Source organism: Cupressus sempervirens, chromosome 3 (assembly GCF_028749045.1).
Source record: "Cupressus sempervirens isolate cs-2001-9-10 chromosome 3, ASM2874904v1, whole genome shotgun sequence".
Classification (NCBI taxonomy): domain Eukaryota; kingdom Viridiplantae; phylum Streptophyta; class Pinopsida; order Cupressales; family Cupressaceae; genus Cupressus; species Cupressus sempervirens.
The window spans coordinates 760302277-760316991 of record NC_143120.1 but is presented as its reverse complement, the minus strand read 5'-3'; positions in this window follow the sequence as shown (position 1 = coordinate 760316991).

The window sequence follows — 14715 nt, the reverse complement described above, 5'->3', positions numbered from 1 at the left end:
AAGGGTAGTGAAGGGATTAATCTTACATCAAATGCCCAAAATTTGGACATACTACCATAAAGGTTTTATTTGGAATCAACAATGTTTCTTGTCCACCAACTTGTGCAACTACAAGTGTAGAAGGAAAACACAATAGCTCACCACCACTAGAAGATGGGGTTCTTATTCAGTTAAATCAAAATGCATCAAATGAGGATAACAATGTTTGAACAACAAAAGATGTTGTAATGGAAGATATATTGATGTTGGTAGGAAGAAAAGAAAAAGGAATGTAAAAATGGGGCAAGAGTGGGAAATGAAAAGGAATTTCCAGATTGATTGGGTAGCAAAGTACAAGTTTATTGAACTAGTCAAAACAATGATGAACCACCAATAGAATGCAAGTGTGAAATTTGTACCTAGAAAACTAAAAGAGAGAAAAAGTTCTAGCTAAAGCTCAACACTATAGAAACAAACATTGGTAAGGTTTATGAAAAACAAATTATAGATGAAAAGGAAGTAGTGGTAGTGAGATAGAAATCAGAGGAAGAATGCCTTCATGTCAAGTATGTCATAGAATATGAAGAGCATTTCAAGAAAATAGAAGTAATTAGTAGTGGCAATAGTGGTAATCCAATCAAGGATGGGCTTCAACATGCAGCCAATGATTCAAACTTGGTAAAGACTATTTAGATGAGTGTTATTTATTATCTTTTTTGAGAATTCCTCATTATCGTATGTCACATTGGTCAATATACGCTAGATGGGAAATGGAAAACTATATTGTTGAGGTGGAAAAGAAAAATGTAGAAGAGAGAGTAAAAGAATCTAAGTTCATTTGATTGTCTTGAAATGAAGTCATTATGGTAGATAACACTACTTAGGTCTGCATGCATGTATATACTATAAAAGAACATGTTTATCAAGCTCGTCTACTTTGTGTTCATAAAATGAGGGCCAATTCAACTGAAAAAAAATATATATTTAGAAGTTAACAAAACTTTGAATGAAATTGCTGGAATGGATGACTTGATAATTGCCAAGAATTTAGTGTGTGTTGGAGTTGATGGAGCTACAATAATGCAAGGGAAAAGCATTGGACTTTGTAGAATGGATATCTTTGCATGGACTAGTAGAATGAGTTCTAGTATAATATCAATCTTTGATTGGAGTTATATATGAGCAACACCTTATAGTAGAAAAAGCTCTTGATTTGTTAAATAAGTTAAGTGATATAGAGAGCCTATTAACTTTAGTTAGTCTTCTCCCCATGCTAGATTTAATGAACAAACTTGTTAAGAAAGACCAAAATAAAACTATGTATATTCATGAGTATAGTGATTTATGTAAAATGACATGCATGGCTCTAGATTCCTTGTATTAAGATCTTATAGGTCATAGCCCAATTTTTTCAAGGTGGGAGATAATTACAAATTTGAATCATGTTGAGAAATTTTTATGATTCAATGCAAAAAATAAGCTACGTGTGTTTGTGAAAGGATTTCAAATACCAATGCACTAATCTAAAAAAACCAAGAGAGGCAGAGTACTACCAGTTAGAAAGGATGATTTTGACAAGACTATTAAATCTGTTAGTGAAAATGTGAAATCTATTTCTTACCAACTTTCAAGTGAGATTCATGAAATATTCCCTCGAGAACAAATTCTTGAAGCCATGAATTGTGTGTTTCCTCAATTTTGGAAATACTTTGGAGCTAATCTAAGTGATGCAAATTTGTTTCATAATAAACTTGATGAATTAATAACACAATTCTTAAAGCATAAAAATTGCAATGGATGACTAGTACAAGGAATATTAGATTCAAATAATCTTTAAAAACAATGTAAACTTTGTGCATTGTGTATGAAACACTAGATGGAGAACTTTGAGAATCCATTTGATCCTGGTGCAATAACAAGGCTCTAGAAATGGATAAGTCAGAGTGAAGTATTGCATACTTCGATATCATAATATTTCAAACTTTTTGATTTATGTCAAACAATGATATTAGGGTTAGTGGAAGATGAGAGAGATTTCAATGCATTAGGGTTTTCAAAATCAAAGGTCAGAAACAAACTAGACAAAAATTTGGAAACTTGCTTGAGGTTGTTTGTAACTCAATAAAATGTTAAAGATTTTCCTTATGATAGGTCATTTTCCATTTTGGATTCCACTCATGAAAGATAAGGCCTTTGAAACACTTCAAAAGATGGTGGTGTTACTATTGATTCTGACATAAATGATGAATTTAGGTCTGCAAGTCAGAATGAAGATGAAGATTTTATAGATTTTGAATACCTGACTCAAAATGAAGAGAAACCTATTAGTACTAGTTAGTTTAAGGATCTAGAGTCCATATGGGATATAGAAGCATCACATTTGAGACTGAGTTAATGAAGTGATTTAGCATTCAGTTCTAAGGCATTTATAGCTATACTCTACTTTAGTTCTTCCACATTCAATCATATTACAATTATAATTTACAAAAATAGAGTTCAAGATTTTTGCTACTCTATTGTTGATATAATGTTATTTTTGTTAAGACAACTTAATAGCATAACTTAATGACAACTCGCATATTAGTACATCTTAAGAAAAATGAAAATCTCAAAAAGGAGATAAGAGAATTACATCACAAATTTATAATTCTTAATGAGTGAATGTTTTTACAAAGATGGAAAATAATTTAAAAACTCTATATGAAATGATTTTTTTTTTTTGGGGCAGAATATGTAGGCACAACTACAATTATTACAGCAACAACATCAATAGAAAGGGCCTTTATTGAAAAATTCTCAAAGCCCCTCCCTTCAGCAACAATAAGTGGGGTTAGGTCTTGGATTGTAGTTTCTTTTAGATCAAAGTGGTTTTGAAGTTGGTAGTTTTTACTTAATTTCTTAACAAGGAATGGGGACATGAATATTTCTGGTAGTAAGTCCTTGTATGCTCTTTTTTGATAAATTATAATTAAATCTCTCTTGTAGATTCCTTAGATATTTTGGGGTGAAAAACCTGTATTTGTATTGTGAATATTGAGCATTCCTTTTGTGATCATTGAACATAGTTTTCAACTACTTTTCTTAATACATTACACTTAATTTCTTAAAAAAATCATAAATTGGAGCTTTAAGGAGTAGCTTACAGTAGCTTATGACTTGCACTTATTGACATTAAATTGCTTCAACAGATCAAATGCATATAGGTTGGGAGATGGGAGTTCCCTCTATGTGGATTCTAGAATGCTTGTTTATTTAGAAAGTAAATGTAAGGCTTAGTTTGTCATTTCAAATGTATCCAATAAGAATATCACATACTAGAGTCTTTGGTGATGATAACCTAAAGCTAAACCACACCACATGAAGTTTGAACCCACCTATTTCCACATTTACAGCATCATCATCTTAAGAAATCTACTCCATGGTCACAACTAGAGAATTTTTCTCATCCATCTTGAATATGGTATCCACACTGAATAGAAAAAAAATATTGTGAAATGGTTTTGCAACTCTTAGTATCACCCTAAGGAGATCAAATCAACTTGAGGATTCAGAAAACTACTTGGAATCCACTCAAGGAGTTAACCTCACTTAGAGATCAAATAGAGTTATCTAACTTGATATATCACTTCCATACAACACACTTATGAGTTCACTTCCTATTTCATTGCCACAATCTCGTATTGCACCAATTCCCTCCTAGGTCACCTAGTGTACCTAACACCTCCACCATATGCAAATCTCAACCAAGCTTCTCACACTGATCCCAACACCTTGGATCACCTTATCATGGTCTATCTACCATGATCCAAATCTCTATCAACTCCAAACAATCCATCTTTCATCATTCTTCACTATAGTCCTTCTAGGCCTACTTAGGAGCCCTGTCCAAAGGCGATATAAATTTCCAAATTCCATGAAAATTTTCCAAACACCCTATTAAGTTGATTACCTTTCCATATAACCCTTTTGGGGGTATTAAACCATCTTAAACTTAGACCTTCATCCCTTAACTAGTGAAGCCTTTTATTGTTGATTGCACATACACCCAACCCTAATTAGCCTAGTCAATAAAGGAGCCCTATCCTCCACTACCCTCCAAGACTCAACAACCTAAAATAGTCTTTGTTGAGGACAAAATACCACCACTTTTAAACTTAGATTTTCTAGATACCCACATCTACACTCCAAGCAAACAAGCACTCATTAAATGGGTTAACAACCTAGGGCTTTCTAGAAAATACCCTTCCCTGCAACACACAAGTTTGAATTTGATTCAAATACCTTCAAACATAGCCCAATAAACATCTCTAACCATCACATTATATTTTTAGGATAATTCCTATTGACTATACTCATAGGGACAATGAAAACTAAAATTGTAGAGAATTTAGATTCTGTTCATAAAAACTTCCATCTTTGGTTCCATTACATATTGGATAATTATAGATCATTGGTCAAATTACCTTTTAGGATTATTCATTTTTCAATTTTATTTAGAACCACATTTGGTGTTTTTGGCATTACTAAAAAGTAATTTGGTTTAGTTGCCAATTTATTGTGTTGAATTCACCACAACCATAATGGATATAAAAGCCTTCTAGCAAAAAAAATCACCATGATGTTAAATTTCTCCACTTTTGACCTTCTCAACGTGTATTTTAATCTATTAAGCTTATAGCCATGTTCATAAATCTATTTATAATTGTCATGTGAATTAGCAAACTAAATGCATTGTTAAAGGTTTTGTGCATCCATGGCTTGGCACATCTTTTGAAGCTATTCAATTTTCAAATATGCCCATAAATCTACTTACAAAATTACCAATTTAGATGCATTTAAAAATGGTTTTGTGCATCCAATGATGTTCCATTCCTCCATTTTTAAACCTCTTATCAAATCTATTCAAATTCTAAAAATAACCATAAATTTAGTTAGTTGTTATGGGAATTAGCAACTAAGAGGCATTGTTGAAGACTGAAGTTTAAGGTTCTTGTACTTTGTAGGAGATTTCTAAATTTTCACTCCTGTTCACAATGAGTAGACTAGGGGGAGTGTGTCTAGGAGTGTGTGCAATGTTAATGGAGTTACTCTTGACATAATAGAGCTTTGTGTTGTAAGTACAGTGGCTACCACCTTTTTGTATTGCTATTTTGAAGTATCAAATGAGTTTGTGCTCACAACTTTAGCTCAAATTTTTATCCATAAGAAATTCATCTATGATAATTTGTTTTTCTTCATGGTGTTTCTCTAGATTTTTTTTAACTTGCACAAGTTATTCTATTTAATTTCAAACATTTATTCTTCACCATATTATTCATTTTGAAAGATGAAATTATCTTTTGTAACAATTGAATTCGAGAAAAAACACATTGATTATAGATTTAATGTGTTCCAATAGAAACCCAAACAAATATAGTACAAAAAATGGAAATTGACAATTCTAAAATTCAAGGGAAATAAAGAGGGTAATCTACATGAAAAATATATTAGCCTTTGAAGTAAAAACTTGATAAATATTCCCCTAAATATTTCTCACATAATGAATATTCCAAGTGGATACATGATATAACATTCATCTAAAACTCCCATCCTAGTATGGACTTAATATTTGCATAAATTACATTGCCAAATAGCCTCTCTACTTTATATCCACAAAATTCAAAGAATTTGCAATATTTTTGTCAAAAATATATACATATCATTACTCTTTCCTTTTGTCAAAAGTTAATAAAGTGTGATCACCTCTTTGTATCAAACTCTTTATACCACTCTATATATATAAGTGTCTGGTGAGTTCTACTAAGGACATAGTAAGAACTTGGTGTTGCCTTTGTTGTCATCAAGGTTCTAACTTCAATTGGTCATTGAACTCATAGGCTTTGTATCTTTACTGAGCTATTAGCTCATGGGTTTAAATTATTTTGAAATAAAGAAAAGCCAGAAGGTAAAAGATAACCTTGTTGCTTCCAAAGATATGAAGCAAGCCTGAATAAAGTCACCAACCAATAAAGTAAACTAGCATTTAGGAAAATATTAGACCATTCCCACTAATTGACTTAGGAAAAATATATCTCCCCTCTTACTTTAAGATTAAGTAACTATAAGATCATTTATAAACATTCAACATGATTCATTTAGCAATGTTTTACATCGCATGTTTTATGTGTCGATACTGACTAGTATAGTATTTAGATCCATGTCTATTGTATTTGGAGATTGGGAAATAATCCACAAATCAAACATCAAAGCATTCTGGTCAAGTTTGTAAAGAAATTGACATTTTTGAAATTTATCTCCACCTTTAATGATGTCCACATGGCAAAAATACTACAAACTACTTTTGGGAGTTCATCCCCAAACTCACATATCATAGCTTGGAACAATTAGCATCTTGGTACCACACTATAGGTTTCCTCCAACAAGAATTTATTTTCAAAAAAATATTTAAAATTAAAAAAAGACAATTAGATCTTCAAAAATGAGTTAGAGAAGATATATTTTTTGTTCTCTAGTTCATCCAAGGTAGGCTGGTATGTCGGCATGATGAACTGAGAAAAATATTCCTCCATATTACATCATGCTTAAAAAGGTTACCCTTAGCTAAGAATTTGGAACAACAGAAGATGAAGCTAAATAAGGAGAGCAAAGGAAGATTGAAACTTGTGGCTATGTCTTAGTTGTCTTTATGAAATGTTCTAATAGTGGTGCACAAAAATGATAACTAGTACATGAGTGAATTGCTTATAGCTAAGGTTTTGGTTATTATAGTTCACTAAAAAATGCTAGGGCTTTTAAATTTTTTTTTCAATTGAGAACAATGTTAAATGAGTTAGAAAAGAGAGTAGCAAATATGCTGGCTTGTAGAGGAAAAAAATACTAGGACTTGACTTTGTCCTATTTGTTTTTATGAAATATCCTAATAATGGTGCACAAAAATGAGACTATTAGTGATCTCTTTTAAAATAACTATTTGTACAAGATGAATTTTAGGTGTAAACAATAATATTTTTATAGTTCATTTGAATCTAGAATTTATTTCTCTATAAATATTCTTTTTTACAATCAACCAAATTTAGAAAAAAACAACATTAAAACAAAAAAAATTTATAGTCATCAAATATTAAACTTATATATATAGTTTTAATATAGTACCAAGCCCCTTATTTTGACTCCTAAATATAAAAAACATAGATACCCATGGTCATATATTTGGAGTTTTTTGGAGCTTTATGGATTAAGGAATCTTCTCCAGCATATTTTACTTCAAATAGCAAGTACGACAGTCAAGAGTTGATTGGAATAGTAATTGTCCATGTTTGTGATACAAAGCATGGAACATCCAACCTATTTATTGATCATTAGGTCATGGAGGTTATAAAGAAACAAAGGGTGGAAAAGCTAATTGATGTTGGTAGAACTCATATCTTCATTAACATCAAGTTAGCAGAAAACCTAGACTGAATTGCTAATCAAGTATAGTTGATGTTTACTTCAAACTTTGAATTGAAAAGCTCACAAATTACCAGCAATTTAGCTATAGCATGGAGTCTGCATCTTTTAGGATTTTACTAGCCTTTCAATTTGAACTAATACATGTCAAATAACCTAATGAAAATAGTTGGTATTGAATTTACATTTAAAATGTAGGCTGTATGGTGTTCTTGAATCTAGATGCTAAAATAAATACTATGTTCCTAAAGTATCAAATCCTCTTACTAAAGATTAACTTATGCATTATGAGAGAAATGCTAAGATGAGAAATATAATTATGAATTGCTAAGATGAGAAATATTATTATAAAATTTAAGCATATAATTGTAATGTATATATTATATGTCTAGTAGTGGCACAATGAATTAATTCACCCACAAAATTTATGTTTAATTTTGAAATTATTATTATTCGCTACTGTATATATTTTCTATCTAATACAATGAAATGATTCACCCAAAAAATTAATATTTTACTGTGATTATTATTTTTTGTTCACCAATGTTTTTTTTTTTTGTGGTTTTAAAATAACACAATTCACCCTGATTTTACACATTGTTTGAGAGACTATGAATGATTCGCCAATGGAGATTATTATTTTTTCTTTGTACACTAATTTTTTGGCCACAAAAAATAAATTTTTTTGTCTACTTTTTTACACCTTTCGCCAAGTTTTTACACCTTTTCTAGGGGGGGGGTGGTGGTTCTTAAAGTATACCCTAGAATGTGGGATAATTTCATTGTATCCTACCTAATCTATCATAACCCTAATTTAGATGATGGAGAATGATTGGGAAAAGTTCTTAACTTCCTATTTGTAGGAATGGTTGGTTAGAAGCAAATAATTTATGTGTGACACATAAGGAAGAGAATGAGTCAAGAGTTTTGGTTCACCAAGTGACCTGAGTGAAGAAACTACAATAGAAGCAAGAAGGCTTAAGAATATGAATGCTTGAAGGGTGAACAAGATGTAAAAGCTACAAAGTATGAAGGCCAAGCAGAATTTAGGACTAAAATAGTGATCTATAATATGTAAATGAAGTTGCAAGTTGTTATCAGATCAAGTCTTACTATTATTCTCTAACAATTGTATCAGTCTAGGGGAAATCCTTTGGATTAAGGTTGACCTAATAGTCATTTGTAAATCCTTTAACCATGTGACATTCAAAGTGAATGGTCTAAAGTCCTCCTACAAGGCTCAGTCATAACAGAGTGATTGAAATCCTTTAATAGGGTCATATTTAATAGTGTGTATTATAACCTTTAATAGGGTTGGCCTTTCATAGGGCATCACTTTTGAAGAGTGAAAAAGAGTAGCATGTTACTAGTGGTTTTTCTCAAATTGGGTTTCTACATAAGTCATTGTGTCAAGTGTGTTGATGAATCTGTTATGTTTCATGTTTACATTTTTGCAAGTTGATTTGACATTAACCTACAAGTTTTATGTGATTGCATAGTCTATTTGATGCATGCATGAAGATAAATATTTTATGGGTTCACTAAGCTCTGAAAACTTTTGTTTATACATTTGGACCTTGGGTAATTGATTCACCACCCCCTACCCTCTCAGTTATTCTAAAAGTATTCTAAAAATTGGTATAAGAGCCATCTACTTAAAAGAAGACTAGTTTAAAGGTACTAGAAGCACAAAGATCAAGATATCAAAAAGAGAAGTACCAAAGCTCAATAGAGATAACTTTCCTGCATGGAAAAGTTTGATGAAGCTACACCTTGGAGGACTTGGAGATCATGCATAATCTACTATTACCATTGAGCATGTTGACCTTGTTGGTGCCCCAACTGCCAAGGATATGAGAAAGAAGAAAGAACATAACTAGGAAATGTTGGAGATTGCCTTTGCCCTACATTGTGCTAAATTTGATGATATTAAAGGTCTTGATAGTGCAAAAAGAATGTGGGATGCCCTTACCACCATCTATGGAGGACACACCAATGTTCTTAGAGCCAAAGTTGAAAGTCTTACAGGTAATTTTGATGAAATGAGAATGGAAGAAGGTGAAAATATTGCTCAATATGGTTCAAGGATAAAAGAAGTAGTTAATGCAATAAGTGGAGGCAATGGAAAATTAGATGATGATACTCTATTAAGAAATGTTTTAAGGACACTACTACCTATTTATTCTATTAGAGTCTCTACAATTCAAGAACTAAGATGCATACTAGGGAATGATTTGTCACTTGAAGGACTAGTAGATAGACTTACTACTTTTAAGCTATCTAACTTTGATAATTACAAACCTGAGAGTATTGAATCTACTTTCAAAGCTAAAGTGTCATTGAAGGAACATAATGAAAATAAGAAGAAGAAAAAGATAAAACATGTATCTAGTGATAGTGATACAAATGAGGAGGATGTTGAATAGATTGAAGCACTATTTACAAGAAGATTCCATAAAAGTAAAGGCAAGTTCGAAGGTAAATTACCTATCATTTGTTTCAATTGCAATGAAGTTGGTCATATAGTTGCTAGATGTCCAGAAAAGAAAAATTATAGAGGTGACCAGTGACAAGTACAAGAGTAGAAGAGATGAAGACAATAAGGACTACAAGGAAAAAGGCAAAAGGTCATGCTACATTGTTAAAGAGGAAACATTTGAGGAACATGATGATGAAGTGGTGTATATTGCAATGAAGGAAGAATTTGATGAAGATGAGGCAATTGCACTTGTGACTTATTTAAAAAAGAATGAAAGATGGTTGTTGATAGTGGGTGTTCACATCACATCTATGAGACAAAAGTAAGTTCATTACCTTAAATTGCTATGATGGAAATAGTGTAAGATTTGGTAATGATGCACCATTTTTGATAAAAGGAAAAGGTTATATCAAGTTCATAGATAAGATTTTATGTGACAATGCTTACTATGTTGAAGGACTCAACTATAATCTCTTGAGTGTGTCACAATTGAATAATCTAGGATGTAAGGTTAAATTTTAAAACAAGGTTGCTAAGATATATGATATCGATGGAAGACTAATTGGAAAAGGTGATCAAACTAGAAGTTACCTATTCTATCTTGATATAGATGATGCTACTTGTTTAGTTGTAAAATCTAATGATTTACGGTTGTGGCACAAAAGGTTATGTCATGTCAATTTTGATAACCTAGTTAGTATCAGTAACATGAGGAAGGTTAGAAGATTGCCTAAGTTGAAGAAGCCTGATAATGTAATTTGCAAAAAGATGTCAATTAGGCAAGATGACAAAGTCAAGTTTTAAGAGTAAAACTTATACCTCTAAAGGAATATTAGAGATTGTTCATATTGACTTATGTGAACCAATTGAAGTGGAAAACTACAAATAAGATAAGTATATTATGTTGTTTGTTGATGATTTTTCTAGAATGATGACAACTATGTTTTTGAAAAAGAAATCTAACCCCTTACAAATGTTTAAGCGGTACCTGGCAAGAGTTGAGAAGGAAACAGGTAAAAATATGAAGTATTTGAGATCTAATAGAGGATAAGAATTCACATCAAATGAATTTGAGAAATTCTTTAATGAAAGAGGAATCAAAATACAGACATCTGCCTCTAGAACCCCTCCACAAAATGGAATTTCTAAAAGGAGGAACTGATTTGTAATGGACTATGCTAGAACACTCATGATGGAAAAGAAAGTTGCTTTAAAATACTAGAGAGAACCTGTAAGTATAGCTATCTATACCTTGAACTATGTATAAGTCAAGAAAGGTACTCATTCAACACCTTTTGAACTATGGTATGGATACTCACCCAATGCAAAATACTTTAAGGTGTTTGGAAGAAAATGTTGCATTCTTAAAGATTTCAGGAATGGTAAACTTGATGCAAAAAGTGAAGAAGGTATATTCCTAGGCTATTCCGCAAGAAGTAAAGCTTACAAGTGTTTAAATACTAACACTAATAAAGATGTGGAAAATAAAAATGTGAATTTTGATGAATATATAGAAGTATATAAGGCTGAACCTATGAAAGAACTAGAAGAATACAAATCATTTCTATACTCTTATGAAGGTATGCCTACTGAAGAAGATGTTGTAAATCAAGCTAAAAATCAACAACAAGTGTCAATAACTATTGAGTCACGGACCATGAATGATGAATTGCATTCAGGAATCAAGCTACATTTAGATGCCAAGTTACAAAATGGAGAAGAAGCTCATTCAAATTTTGAGATTAGTAGAGATGTTGAGTTACCTGATAGAGATGCACACACTGATGATAAGATTAGAAGATCAAGTGAAGAAATAAGAGCTAAACAAGGATTGTCCAAATATGTGAAGAGACATCATCCCACTACGCAAATCATTGAAGATAAAGATGCTAGACCAATGACAAGAAACATATTGATAAATGACACATGTTTGCTAAGCATGAAGGAACCCAAATTAGTAAAAGATGCATTAGAATATGAAGACTAGAGTAAAGCCATGGAAGAATATATAGAACAAATTAAGAAAAACAAGACATGGATTCTAGTTCCTAGACCTGAAGACAAGAATGTGATTGGCACAAAATGAGTATTCAGAAACAAACTAGATGAGAATGCTGAAGTAACAAGGAATGAGGAAAGATTAGTCTTCAAGGGATATGCATAATAAGAAGGAATTAACTATGGACAGACATTTGCCCCTGTTGCTAGATTGGAAGGAGTAAGAAATTTACTTGTTTATTTTGCATACAAAGGTTTCAAAGTATATCAAATGGATGTTAAATCTACATTTCTGAATGACATATTAGAGGAACAAGTTTACATAGAACAACCTAAAGGTTTTGTTGATGTTAACAATAAGAACATGGTATGCAAATTACACAAAGCCACCAAGAGCATGGTATGAGATAAAGAAAGGCAAAGGTATTTTGTTATCTGAAATATTTTTTGATGATATCATATTTGGAGGTCATGATGCCTTATGTAAAGCTTTTACAAATGAAATGAAGCAACAATTTGAAATGTCTATGTTTGGAGTGATCAATTTCTTTCTATGTTTGCAAGTATATCAGATGAAATATGGTATATAAATTACTCAGTCAAAATATGTCAAAGAAACATTGAAAACTTTTGGATTGGAGGATTCAAAACCAATGAGTACACCTATGGTGATAGGTCTCAAGTTCTAAAAGAATGATGATTCAACTAAAGTAAATCCAACACTGTACATGTATATGATTGGAAAATTACAATATGTGTTACACAAAAGACCTGACATTGCATTATCTATAGGGATAGTTGCAAGATTATTTGTAAACCCCAGTGAGAATCATTTCATGGCTATGAAGATAATAATGAGATATTTGAAAGGAACAAAGGAGTATGGTCTATACTATAAGAAAAATTAAAAATATGAATTAAGAGCCTACACTAATGCTGATTGGGATGGAAACATTGATGACAAAAAAAGCACCAGTGGAGGTTTTCATAGGAAAGAGACTAGTTACATGGACTAGCAAGAAAAAAAATTGCACCTCACAATCTACTACTGAAGTTGAATATGTTGCTACTATTGTAAGTTGCACAAACATTGTATAGATCAAACAACTACTCAAAGGTCTAAATGAAGAGATCATAGAACCAATGATGCTTTATTGTGATAATACAAGTGCTATCAATATATCAAAGAATCCTTTAATGCACACAAAGACTAAGCACATTGCAATCAAGTATCATTGCTTGAGAGAGTTAGTTCAAGACAAAGAGGTGAAGATGGAATATGTCAACACAAAAGAACAAATTGCTAACATCTTCATAAAAGCATTACCTAAAGATGATCATGAGTACCTAAGAGGTAAACTAGGGGTGATACCCCTATCCAAAGGTACCTAAGTAACAAAGAGGAGTTCTTTGCATCAAACAAGATGATTTTCATATGTTACAAATTGATGCAAAGAATCTTACTTTAGGAGCTGTCTAAAGTAATCAAAGAGATGAAACTTGGAATTAGTCACAAGCAAGGTGATAGAGGAAGAAACTAAAGAAATTGAAAAAGTTTATATCCACATGCAAAGATGACAAGTCTTTGGCATTGTCGTCAAAGAGGAAGAGATTAGTGATCAGGAAAATAGAGGGAGAAATTTATTGATCAAAAAATTTACTCAAAGTGAGGGAGAGATTAGTGATCAAAATAAATAACTGCTGATTAGAAGCTATTTAAAAAGGGAGAAGAGCTATTTGTAAGTAAAGAGTTTTAAAACCTATTCAAAACATAGAAGTTGCTAATAGAGGGAGAGATTTTAATGCAAAGAATTATTTTCTTTTTGGTATTGGTATTGTCTTACTAGTTTAACCTAGTCAAGTTTGGTTGAACAAGGTGTTTACCATTTGGCTGATTTGGTTGATCAGTTTGGTTTGCCATTAATGCCAAAGAGGGAGATCATTAAGAATGGATTGAAGAAGCTAATCAAAGATGGAGATTGTTGAGAACATACAAGTATGACCAATATGCTTCAATTGTTTTTTTGTCACTAATATCAAACCTGATATTTGATAGCAAGACAACTACTTCTATGATTTAAGTACTATCACTTAGATGATTGATGGAGAGGATTTGATTAAAAGATGTAAAAACAACACCTAGAGGAAAAGTTGAGTTATGATTATGCAAAGAAGTACAAGAATCAATTAAGATAGTGATAACATGATGTATTGATAGTCTAGTTAAGGTTACAAAGGTTGGCTACACTAAGAAGTTTAGAAGAATAAAAGTCACATAGAGTTTGTCTTCCAAGCTTGACTGAGTGGATAGTAGGTGCCAAGCAAAGCTAGTGCAAGCTAAGCAAAAAATTAGTTGGATCTGAGTAAATGTTCATTCTAGTATATGTTAAGAATAGTGGATGCCAAGGAAAGTTTAGTTGATGCTGAGCACCAGTAAACTTTAGATTGTGTTAAGTAAGTTCACAATGGATGTCGAGTAATGTAGTATGTGCCAAGCATCAAAAACTAGATAGTGCCAAGAGGCTACATTATTTAAAAGATCATGAATTCAATGGATCTAAGGTGACAAGTTTGTTTTCCTAGAATTTGTGAATTAGGTGGAAGATATGATTGATGAGTTGGTGGCACAAAATTCAATGTAATCCATTTTTAGGCAATTCAAAGAGGATTCTAGGAGAAGTTTCTAGAAGAGAGATGGAATGTGGGATAGATTTATTGTATCCTACCTAATCTGTCCTAACCCTAATTTGGACAATGGAGAATGAGCAAGAAAACTCTTAATTTACTACTTATAGAAATGACTAGTCACA